The sequence below is a fragment of the Esox lucius genome, chromosome 3 (genome assembly GCF_011004845.1).
Source record: "Esox lucius isolate fEsoLuc1 chromosome 3, fEsoLuc1.pri, whole genome shotgun sequence".
Lineage (NCBI taxonomy): Eukaryota > Metazoa > Chordata > Actinopteri > Esociformes > Esocidae > Esox > Esox lucius.
The window spans coordinates 18,066,005-18,079,134 of record NC_047571.1 but is presented as its reverse complement, the minus strand read 5'-3'; the positions used below and the strand labels follow the sequence as shown (position 1 = coordinate 18,079,134).

The window sequence follows — 13,130 nt, the reverse complement described above, 5'->3', positions numbered from 1 at the left end:
GTACATGAGTAACTGCCGGTACAGTAGGCTATTTATTAGCGCGCCGACATCTTGAAGATTAGCTAACGTTTGCTACCAGGTGATGTAGGTTCGCTCATTAGCTAGCTAACGTTATTTGGCTAGCAAGCTGAACAAGTGGCATTCTAAACAACCATGATGAGGAAACAAGAACCCGATTTAGTTAAAGTAGGTTTTTTTTGTAACGTTAGTTGTCCGGCCTAAGTTCTAGCCAGCGCATGCCAGCATAAGTGCAGCACTCCAACATTATCAAGTCGATTATTGAATTATTGATATAATTACGATTTATACTTTTTACTGTATTTCCAAACACTTATTGATGGTCATGTTGCTGTGGTATTGCTAATTTGCAGTTTAAGAAATAAAACCGTGTACAGTATAGGTTTGGGGGTGTCTACCTGAAAGCTTTCTGATGTGCAAGTAATATTACAGGAAGGTCTTAGTGGAGTAAGTTAACTAAGGGTCGTCTAACCTGCCACTTCAGATGCACCCGTTCACCTGCGGGAATTGGGTCTGCCTGCTGTGACGACTTGGTGTCTTGACTTGTATCGGAGTGGCACTTTGTAAACCTCATGAACACCTCAACAGGTGCTTCTGTATCAATGGTCATTGAAAAATAAGAATAACAAAATGTAGGTTTCCCTGCCCCCCCACCCCCCAATCATCATTTGGTTGTGTTATGGTCCCCTGGACATCCATAGGACGTCCCTTGTTAAATGTGTGTTCTGGTAATTATTATAATACAGGTGAGCATATGTGAATGCATACTTTGTATTGGTTAATATTATTTAGAGCAGACCCGGATCCGGCCCGTTGAGTCATTCTATCCGGCCCGCGATACATCCAATACTTTTAAAATAATAAAAAATACCTGATGAGGTCCGCAGATGACGTTACTTTATTTACTGTTGCATATTTATTTTCAAATTAAAAGTACCTTGGCACTCCCAGTAATAAGTACAGCAGTATCATACTGTCTGTTTAAAATACCATTAAGTTGGAACAAGGTATTTGCTTTGCTATGATGCGTAGGGACCAGCACCACAATCCACGCGCGGAAGTTATCATTTGTACATACTATACGCAATTGATGGCTAGCGATCTCTGGAAATGAGCCTAAGAAAATTTGATAACGAAAGCAGGGTATTTAAAAAACTATTGACAGGAAAATATTTATTTGCCGATGTCGCTGGTAAAGCAACCTTCTTAATATGTTAAGCTAACGTGACAGTTTTTAAAGAGTACAATTTGCAGAGGCACTTCCAGAGCAAGCATGCAGCGAAATACAAAAACTGTCATCCGATGCTACAGTTCAACAAGTCCAAGCGCAGATGCAGCCTCACTGATGAACATCTTGCACCAGTACCGCACACTGCTTCAACAGAATCGCACACTGCTTCATCAGAATCGCACACTGCTTCATCAGAATCGCACACTGCTTCATCAGAATCGCACACTGCTTCATCAGAATCGCACACTGCTTCATCAGAATCGCACACTGCTTCATCAGAATCGCACACTGCTTCAATATAAATGACTCCTGACTTCACCTGACTTGCCAACACCCATACGAGGCTCTCCTGTTCATATTGAATGAGTAGCCCTAAAAGTTGATTTCTTGGGTCTGGGCTGCTGGAATCACTGTCGTTAAAAGCATGTAGGACAAAAAATATACTGTATGAAGTTAGATGACGGCAATTATACCAACATTTGCTTTGAGTGACAATCTTCAGAAGTGATTTCATAGACTTATGTCTGCCCTAATAACTATTATGCCTATAAAACTGTTATACGCTATACCTTATGTAATGTAGCTTACTCTGTTGGGTTGAAAGTTAAGTTTTAAGGCAAATGTGAGTTGCAACATTTCTCTTGAGTAATAACCCTAAAAAGGGATTTTTTTTTTAGGCCTTTGTCTGCTGTAATAACAGTTGTTAACAGAAAAAAACCATACATAAAAACATTATTGAAGTAAATTAAGTTCAATTATGAAAATGGTGTTGCATGGAAAATAAATATGCATAAATATAATATGCAAGTTAACAGAGTTAGCTATGTTGTGTGTTTTTTAGGCATGTTGGTTAAAAAAGTAATCTGGCCCACGATGCTCTCTGGCATTTTCAATGTGGACCCCCAGTGAAATATATTGCCCACCCCGGATTTAGAGCATCCTATTGAAGGCTGTATGTATTTGATCCACATCTTTAGTGGCAGCGCATATTGGCCAGGAAATACTATAATATAGCTAAGTGGATTAAATAAGTATGCCCTATTTGTTGTTAAATGTACTGAAATGTGCCTATTAGGTAATTTGGATTTTTTTCACCCAAGATTGTCCAAGAATCCTCTAAGCAAGCTGTCAAACTGTTTCACAATATTGAAGGAAGATTATATTGCTGGCTAATCAGTGTTAGAACCCTTATTAATCAGCCAGACTGGAAATACAATTAGATCAAGTCAAGTGTATTTCTAAAAGCCCTTTAGTCAGTGCTCATCCACATTCCCCGGCTTAAACCCCAAAGAGCGACAACAAAAAACAAGAAACCTATTGGAAAGCCAATCTGAGGGGAGTTATGTATTTGTTTTAACTGTAAAACACAATCATTACCAATCCTGTAAAAAGGCCCTGCTCTACTGTGCTTCAGCTGCTGGAATAAATGAGCTTCTCATCCTTTTGCTAATTCTCTCTCCCTGAGTGCCATAGCTGCTAGCTTCCAGCACAACGCCCCTGTCACTCACTAAGCCAGGCATCAGTTTCCACATGCTGTTTATATTCTTTCAGCATGCTGTCAATATGGCTGTCGCAATTATTACATTATTGCCTGATTGCGGTTATTTCAGCCATATCACCATTACATTTTATGACAATGATCTTTTGGCACAGCGTTTTGATACCAAAATCATACGTTTCCAATATGAATAAGGCATTTGTATGTCATTGTTAAATACCATATGCAAATTATTTACAGTATGTGGTTTTGCAGTGTTATGTAATTTTGCAACATTATTTAAACAAATGTTGTTCAGTCGCCTTTTTGTCGCAACTCTGACTTAAGAAAAATATTATTATCATTAGTAGTTAAGTCATTAGTAGTTGTAAGTCATTTGTTTTTCATTTCCATCCATATTTTAGCATTAATAAAATAAAAATGTAATAAAATTGTCATTTTTGTATGAATCAACTGATCGTTGAACCACAATTTTCTACATTAGGAAGGCCTACATTATAGTTTTAGAATAAGCTATTTCAAATAACTAGGCAATGATATTTGCAGCAGAGCGAGGTGAAACATCACATTGCATAGGAAAATGTAATTGTCATTGCTTTGCGGTTGCGCTTTGTGGAGAGCAAATGTTAACATTAAAGCCAAACACACAGCCAAACGCATGCACTGCTCTGGGTGCATTTTGGTTTTAAGCCAAATAAGAGGTGGGTGCAGTCATTCAGAGGAGGCAAATTGTCAGATTTGCTCCAGAAAGGGTGAGCACCACAAACCCGAAGAACCATCTCCCGATCCGCCATATGTATTTTTACAATATTATGAGGCTTAGACTATAATAGTAGCCTAAAATTAAGAATATAGACAATTAAATCATTCATCAAAATTATTTGTTTAGCTTTTACTCATCATTAATTACTGATGTCATAATCGTGAGAGCCCTATCTATCAATACATACCCTTAACGGGGAGCTGTGTATTATCCAGCCTCTAAATAATGACTTTTCTCTTCCTCGTCTTCCCTTAACGAATGAGACCAGAATAGTATTAGCTAGTCCAGGGTGGTTTAGAGTGAGAAGGATTGGACTGTGATTGTCTAAAGCACGTATAAGGAGATTACAAGTCAATACAAACTGATAGATGTACCAGCCAGAAATGTTATCTCCGGCAGTTGGATACATTTTATTGTAGGAAAAGGTCATATGAAACATTACCTTAAAACAACTGCAGCTGTTTACTGGACATTTTTGATGGTGTTTATTGTAGTATTACAATGACTCTTACATATTCTATATGTTGATCTCTGAAAAATGCTAGTTCATTTGCTTTTGTATTCGAAAACTGGCATTGCCTCAAATTTTGTTAATCGCTAATGTTAGCCACCTAATTTTGCCTCCATCATGGTTTATGCTAAGGCAAACAATAACTACTTGTCTAAATGTAACACCACTTCCCCTGGGAAAGAAGTTTGACAACTCATTGGTTCCTACCCTGTCATAACCCCAAATCAAATTCTATTTTCAACCATTGAATTAGAATGATGCATTCTGAATGATTTTAATTGATTAGGTAAATGCTCAAACATGTTGTATTGTGTGATGCAACAGATATTTTGTGGGTGTTTCCTAATCATGATCTGTACAACCAATTCTGAGTGCCAAAAATGCAACTCTACTTAAAAATGCCCTAAATCTGAGGCTAATCACTCAGCATCTTTTGCAATTACGAACCCCTGTCCTCGTTAAGGGCTCCCATCTTTCAGTCAAACTGTTCATACATGGAGCATCAAAAATGTAAGTGGCTTGGAGTTTTTCTTAACTATCCCATACTTAATGTAATATTTGTATTTCTTTAAACTCAGACCAAACCATGGTACAGTTTGAACCGGCCCGTAGGGTATAATTTGTCCACCCCTGTGGACGCTGATAGTTAGCCTCCACATTAAAACCACTCTGACTTTAAACAAGAGCAGTTGTTTAGTCTCCCTGACCTCCATGCCTCGCTACCGTAGAGAAAGGCTAGGCAATTAAACTCACCTAATACACAAACTCCGTCTCTGCTCTGACTTTTAATGGCAAAAAGCTGTGGGGATGGTTCCGCAATGGAGGCCTAGGGCAGCCACACACAAGGGTGTTGTTCCTCTTTTCCCCCTAGCTGCAATCTTCCTCTGATCAATGAATGGAAGCCTTTGCTTCAGCTCCCACTCCACCACCACCCTGCTACTCCACCCACCGCTTAATAAAATTCCATACTAATCAAATAACCTCTTGTGTTTGACTGGCCTGGAGTCCTCTGTGTGTCTCAAAGCCATTCTGTACGTGCTGCCTGCGCCTGGAGCCACAGCTGCCTGTCCAGCCTCAGTTCTGAGGTAGCTAACTGGGTGTTTTCTCTCTACCCATAAAACCAAAGCTATGTAGACTGACCGTACACTCAGGTTCCTGAGAGCCACTCTTTTAATCAGTATATTTAACTCATAAAGCAGTTTCCAACATGTCTGGCTGCTAGGCTTTGAGTAGCATTTATGGTTAATCAAAAACGCAAAGAAAAGTGTGTTACATATGGTACTATGGTTGTTATCAAAAGATTATCCAAAGCTAGTCTGCAATGTTATGGCCAAGGGTTATCCAAAGTCGTTTTGGCTCAAAAATGGCAGAGCCGTAGGAGTGTACATTTTGCACCAGTCAATTGCTGATATTGACTTTAAAAGCCACTACAAATATTTGGGATGCACTTGTATGAAACGTTTTGGCTAATATTCATGTAACACAATTGTCGAAAACCAATTAGTCAGTATGTTTTGTCATTCAATGACCTGTGTACCCTGGCATCATTTACAAATATTGCTTCTGAGGATATATCTAATTTCCCCCACCTCGCAAAGAATGCAATCCCAATTGTATCACACCCCTCTCCATGCTGGAGTTATTGTTCTTCCGTTTTAATGTATATTTATAGCATTTAAAGTTTTTGTCATGTTGTCTGTGTTCCTATGTCACCAGGGATACCGCTAGTTGATTCTAAAGCAGTGATGTTGTTGCCTATGGATTATTGAATTTTTTTGGACTGGCATTTGGCCTGCATCTTCCACTCTGGGATGGCTTATCACTCAGACACTGTTCCAGCCCTGTCATTCTTCTGTCCAAATCCTTTCCATTGGAGTGGGGGCCTTATCTGTAACACGCTGCCTGCTCCCCAGCACCTAGTTATAGACAGGCTTCTGTTTCTGAGAGTCTGTCTGCACTACCAGAATTCCTAGCATTGTGATGGGAAACATTTGCTGATATTTTAAGGGGCTGCTGTTGTCTTTGTAGTTGAGACAGAAACGAGCTCTGCTGGTTCTTAATGCCAGAGCAAGCATCAGTCGTTAATATATAAAAAATAACTAGGCATTTTGTTTATTTGACAGTTTATCTTGTTGCATTTGATCACATTTGTTAATGCTGACTCCCAGCTGAAAGAATGGGATGGCTGAATTCATCCAGGGTTTGACTAACCTCAGTTTACCCTGAACTGAAGTCTCGTGTAATTGGTCAGATGCTGAAACGGACGGTCCACCGCTAGGCACTATTTGGGGAGATTTTTACTCTCCCTATATAATTAGGGGTGATTGGAGGTGTTTCACACAATTATGCACCTCAGCAGTATTTTAAATGTTTCTTGATGGGTAATTTCAACCAATGATGTAATTGGTTGATTGTGCTGTCTTATCTAAAAATGAATTATTCCTCCATGTTTTGGAGCAATAATGGTGGCCTTTGTGTTTCACCAGATTGCTTAGTCACGCTAGTGGTAAGTAGATGTGGTTGTCCTTGTTCAATAGGGCCATTTGGACTTGTCTCAACAATCTTCCTCTTGGCCATAACATTGCAGGCTAGCCAGGTCGACAATCTTTTCTGGCTTTGTAGAGGCTAAAGCCTGACTGGAGCCATGTTCCCACCCTCAAGGTAAGCTTTTCAAACTTGGGGCGGTACCAGTTCCTACAAATACTCTGGAGCTGGCTGGACGTCACTTGGACTGTTGTTTCATGGCAGATATAGTTTACCATTGATGTTCATGTTATCTGTCCACAAGAGATTAATGCCCAGGTTGTTCCCTGAGTGAAGAACCTGTATCCTAAACATGGTTAATGGTCATATCACCATGTAGGTTACCCTATTTATAGAACTGCCTGTGTGATATGCTTAATGAGTGTACAATCCAGTCAGTAAATGCACGATCGAAACAAAAGTAATTAGGGTTAATATATTTTTCACCGATATTGTGGACAGATAACATGCACATGCATGTGATTCTGTCTGTGGTTCAGGTTGTTTATCTGAGAAAAGAAATTACAACGGGTGGTGATGTGTATACTGAGCAATTGCGAATGTGGTGATACTTATACGGAGTGATAAGGTGCATAGGTAGATGTTATGATGTCATAAATATATAGAGCCTTTGGAAAGTGTTCATGGACCTTCACATTCTCCTCATTTTGTTATACATTTAATTCAGAATTTACAAAAATATAACATTTTGCCATCCGTCTACACCCAGGGCCCCATAGTGGAGAAAGCACTTTTAAAAATGTATGCCAGTTTATTAAAGTGAAACTTAACTATCTCATGAACATAAGCGCTTCAGAGTTTGTCTGCATAGATGGGACAACCTGCCAAAAGGACCACCATTTTCGCTTCACTCCATCAATAAGACATTAATGGTAGAGATACTGATTGAAGCCCCTCTTAGAGTAAAATAAATTTGATGTGCTGACTGAAGGACCCTGAGAGCATGAGGCAAAAGATTCTTTCTGTTGGCGAGAGGCACAGTGCTGCTGCCGGTGGGTGGTCTGACTATATGGATAAAGGGAGAGTCTGGAGCCCGTGCCGTCAGGAACAACACATACTGTATGCATAGCTCAGTGATCTTCCACCCTGCGACTTTTATAGTTAATAAACACGACTATATTAGAATTATATAAATATACTTGACACATTTATTTAGGTGAATTTAGCTTGCGATCTGCACAACAGAGAAATTATAGTGCCCTACCAGTGCGGTCCAAGTGTAAGTCCCATTCACCAATGGTTGAGAAGGTAGGACCTTCAACACTGGCCATTGTATAAGATAAAGACTTCATGTGTTAGCCAGGTTTTAGTTCCTTGGTACTTTGGGCTTACTATGCCTATGTTTGTTCCCTGTTTTCTGACCTAAGTATAGGATAAGTCTGTGTATGAAATTAATTTGGCTTGGATGGTTTATCCTAGAGGTTCTTGGTAACATCGTTGCTATAGGTATGAATTGACTGTGACGTTCAGTAAAAAAAAATTCCCCCAAAATAATATTGCAATTCTTTGTTCAATCATACAAAGGGAAAACATTGCCAGAAATCCTCTAAATGTCATTTAAAAATGTTTTACAGTGCGTATGTTTTTGATGACATTGCTGCGCACGGTTGCAATAGTACAGCTATTTAACTAAATGTCTGAAATTCTTGTCTAACTATTTAGGTAAATCTAAATTATCTGATATGCATCAGACACATAAGGCCTTCTTTATTGCCCCACAAGCCCATTAAACATTTTCGACTTGTCTGGCAGTGAACGTTAATGTTTCAAGTGCGTTTTCCATTGTAGCTTGGCCCGTGTAATACATGGTATGTGGTCTATCAATGACATCCCCAATTTAAAATGCTGCGACAAGATAAGATGGCAGTGTCTGTGGTAAAAACGCTCTACGCATCTATCTCCACACACTACCCATTTCATTTCTGTGGTTTCATTTATTTGTTAAGTAGGTGAATGCTTGAGCACATATTGCCTGGCTTGTGCACAAATGTAGGTCTTTAAAAGCGTGTTTAGGATGTCTGATAGTAGGGTAGTAATTAACTCCCCACCAAAGCTGCTGATTTGATGCTGAAAGTTATTTTCTGTCACGTCGCACTGAAAGTTAACCCTGTTTAATATCCACCGTGCTTGTGAATTCGAAATCTTTCCAGTTCCTTTACAACAGGTCTGTGTTAGCCTAACCACAACACCTTGTAATGAAAAAGCTCCAATGAAAACGTTACAAAATCAGCTACCGGAAAATGTTTCCCTTGGGCAAATTAGTTCTTTGTCATGGGAAGTGGTTAGTTGCAACAAATAGAGCTCAAACCTGAGGAGGGGAGGTAAATATGTGGAGATGACCGATAAATGCTTAAAGAACCAGTCCGGGAACCAACTGCAATGTGTATCCGATGCGCATCATATAGACTATTTGCACTCAATGGCCGCTATTCGGTAAATCTGCTTGTTAACTCAAGTTGCCAAAGTGAGTTATGTGGTATGTAACTCATTATATAAAGCTTGCAGACGTGGTCAAGAGGTCTAGTTGTTTGACCAAATATTAGAAGGGGGGACATGTGTGATTAAAGCAACCTTGATCGTGGTGTGATTGTTGGTGCCCGACATGCTGGTTCCAGCTTCTCAGAAACCACTCATCTCCTCTGATTTTCACACATTAAAGTCTCTTGTGTTTACATTGATGGATGCGAAAAACTAAAAATCCAGTGAGCGGCTGTTCTGTGAGACAAAAAAAACGTTAATGAGAAAGGCTGGAGAATGGCCAGGCTCGCTCAAGCTGACAGAAAAGCCTCAAATAATCACAACAGTGGTGAGTAGAAGGGCATCTCAGACACTACAACCTGTTGAACCTGGAAGTGGATAGGCTTCTGTAGCAGAAGACCAATCGGTGTTCCTCTCCTGTTTGAACATTTTTTTTTGCCTGGCCTGACATCACGATTTATCCCTTGACATGTAGACACCCAGGTTAGAATTTGGAATAAAATGCATGAATCCCTTGATCCATCCTGCCCTCTGTCAACATAACAGTTTTGTGATAATGTTGTGTGGAATGTTTTCTTGACACAAATTAAGCCACTAATACCACTTAGTTTGAATGTCATAGCGTAACCACGCATTGTTGCCTTTATGGGCACAGTCTACCCATTTTCAAATTGGAAAATCCTGTTGAAAATGTGCCATGTCACAAATCATGCATCATTGCCAGCAGTTTTCACAAACATCAGTGATTTCAGTTTACTCCAGACTTGCTGAGCCTGGATTACCCCTGAAGTACCCCCTCATGTTCCTTTAACCGTTCGTCAATTTTCTCATGAGACTTCTCAAGAACCCCCATGGGTCGTAAACCTGGGTTGAAACCCCTGATATGTGCTATATGTATCATTGGGGTATTTTCTTTTAATACTATTTCAAATTCGCTCTGTATTTCACATACAGTCCCAGATCCAATATCCACAGCCACCATGCAGTCTCCAACTTAGGACCTGCCGGTCAACTGTATCATGTTTATCCTGTCTTTGGATACTGGATCAGATCTTGAATAATCAGATCTCGGTATATCCAGTAAGAATTCTTTTTCACCAGTTTTGGCCACACAATTTGCCTTGCGTGTTATACATTACAGTACCCACTTAATGCCGATATCCATCCTAGCCTCCAGGGAAGAACAGCATACCAGTTGTAAGAAATATGGAGGTAAAAGTTTAGTCCGAGTTGCATCTGTGCACGGCTTAGTCAGAATGTTTTTTGCCTGTGCTGTTGTATAATTCTAAACTTTTACTCTTCAGACACTCACCTACCTGTTTGTACAACAATGGGCCCTGCTATTCATGGCTGCGCATAACGTTTCCCCTGAACTGACTGATCATGTGCAAGAATGCAGACTAAAATGATACAGATCCCAGCCCTTTAATTAATGGGCTACCAAACCCGCCGCCCTCTCCCTTGATTTATTTCCTTTAACATCACTGCCTCCTGTTTTTTTATCCCTTTAATCTTTTTCTCTTTACTGTCATTATTTTTCCTTTTATCCCACTAACCATGGAATCTCCCCCTGCCTGCGCTTGCTGTGCTGTCTGTGGGCTTCAGTAGAGCCTGCCGATCTGGTCTGAGCAAGTGAGATCCCTCTAGATCCTTGGGTCAATGTTTAATAAATCGGTTAGGCTTGGTTATCTCCGGGCTGAGGTCAGGAGCAGCCATGGCCCTGTTTACTTTGAGAATCCTGGGTCAGTACCAAGGAACACGTGAGTGGTGCTTCTCTCTGTTGGAATAACTCAATATTATTTTGACGTCAGTCTTTGTGACAGCCAGTACGAATATAAATGGGGCCTCATAAGGAAATGGAATGCCCCGGTTTGCCATGCCAGGGTTCACTGTCATTGGCGTTTATCTACAAGGATTGTTAGATATGCAGTCTTTCTAGGTAAGTGGGATTTGCTGTCACTAGATATTATGTACTGTTGGAAGTCAGTGTGCTTCTTGGTCAACTTTTTTTCTCCTTGTTTATGACGAGCAGAGTTGCTCAAAGTCACGACCCACGTCTCTGCATACAGAGAATTGCCTGTTAGTTTGATTTCGGACCATCAACAAAGCTTTACCAACAGTTGTTTTAGTTGAGAGAGCCTGTCATTGGCACTGTTTGGGTTTAGAGGAGAGGGCCTAAACTAACACCTCATGTCTTTGGCATCTGTATGGCTCATGTGGGTAGGACATCAATGGGTCAGTGACGTGATGGAATGATTTGAATGAATCGTGTTTACAATATTTAAACTAAAATCCATGTGTATTCATGTGCTGTATTAGTATATTTTATATGGATAATAGGAGTCAACTCCCTCTATCGACTTAGGGTGTATTAGGAGCAATGGAAATGTAAGGAGAAATGTAATGTATTGGGCTCAGAAGTGCCAAATTGTCAAAAACAGTTACTGCCTGCGTCTAAAATAACGTGAAATGTTTTTTTTAAGTGTTGTACATGTGATTTTGCTTAATGACACCATTAAATCCAAATGTAGGCACAAAAGTAGTTCAAGCATCAACATTTTAGGAAGTTCAGAATCTTGAGCATGTTGATAGGTAACCCCAATACAGTTATGCTCAAAGGGGGCTGAGGTAAGGCTTCACTTAGCCCTGTGCCTGGTCTGTCCACAGTGCCCAGCATTGGCATTTAGAGAATATGTGGTTAGGGTTAGTCGCCCATGGAAACTAACTCCATCTGAAATGTCTGGAAAAAATAGGTTGTCTGTGTGGAATATGCTGCCCTTCAGCTTTATATAAAAATGCCATGCTTTTTTTACTCTTCTGTTTTATTTTCCTTATTTAGTCATGTTATTGAGTGTCCCTTTTCTTAATGGTAGAGATTTTGTTACTAATTATTTATTTAAAAAAATCTCACTGACTGGTAGATTTGTGTGGCTTGTGAACCGGAGTTTTAGGCCCTGCTCTCAGTCATCAGCGCATGCCTTTTGCAGTTTAAATATAACCACCATGTTCTGAATAGCATTCAGTCTAAAAATGTTGTAATGAACAGCTTAATGTCATAAGCTCATATTGCAAGTGTGCCACAAAGCTTTGTATGCAGCCTTGTATACAACCGTTTTTAATGCATTATCTGCAGTACTTAATACAGATGATGGTGCTAGTGGTGACATTATGACCTGCATGTTTACCGCATCAGTGCATAGCTTGGGAATTTTTACATGGCAGTTTCAGATTTACTTTGAAACCGTCTAACTGGGGGACTGCCCTATATAAAAGCCTGGACAGTAACCCTTTCAAGTTATCTAAAAATGACTTAGTACCATATAGTGGCAGATATAAGGGTAATCTGTGACGCCTTCTCCCTACATTGGGTTTATCAGACAGACTCAGAAGTCTGGCATCGTTTTGGTTAAATCTTAGCCATTCAAATGTCGACTTGCTTGTGGATTTTAGACCATTGTCTCCTGCTTCAAGATCACCTCCCAGACAGATGGCCGGACTGTCTCCTTAAGAATGCTTTGATTACATGGTATCATTTATGGCTCCTTAAATTGCTGGTATTGTTTTCAGGTCCTGAGGCAGCAAACCTTCCTTAAAACATTCCAATACCCCCATAATGCCTGACTGTTGATACGGGAAACATCACAGTACCCCCATCATGCCTGCCTGTTGATACGGGAAACATCACAGTACCCCCATCATGCCTGCCTGTTGATACGGGAAACATCACAGTACCCCCATCATGCCTGCCTGTTGATACGGGAAACATCACAGTACCCCCATCATGCCTGCCTGTTGATACGGGAAACATCACAGTACCCCCATCATGCCTGCTTGTTGATACGGGAAAATATGATGCCAATAAAGTTGAATGATATATTTCATTTCTGCGAGACATTACTAGACCCATGTCATTTGAAAGGCTCAACTCCCGTCTGTAAATTCATTCGGATGGTTGACGAGTCTTGACTGGTGCTCCTAGTTGTTTTGGCAAGCTTGTTGACTTTTTGAACAGCATATGTACAGTATGTCCTGTTATCTAAAGAAGACCAAACACTGCATTCCACATTGATACCCGATCAACCACCCA

The 13,130-nt window shown here is 40.2% G+C and overlaps 1 protein-coding gene across 3 annotated transcripts in view; it reads left to right on the top strand.

Annotated features, from left to right (window-relative positions):
- rock1 (Rho-associated, coiled-coil containing protein kinase 1) overlaps positions 1-13,130 on the top strand; it is a 53,863-nt gene that overhangs the window by 1,107 nt on the left and 39,626 nt on the right. The window lies entirely within an intron of this gene.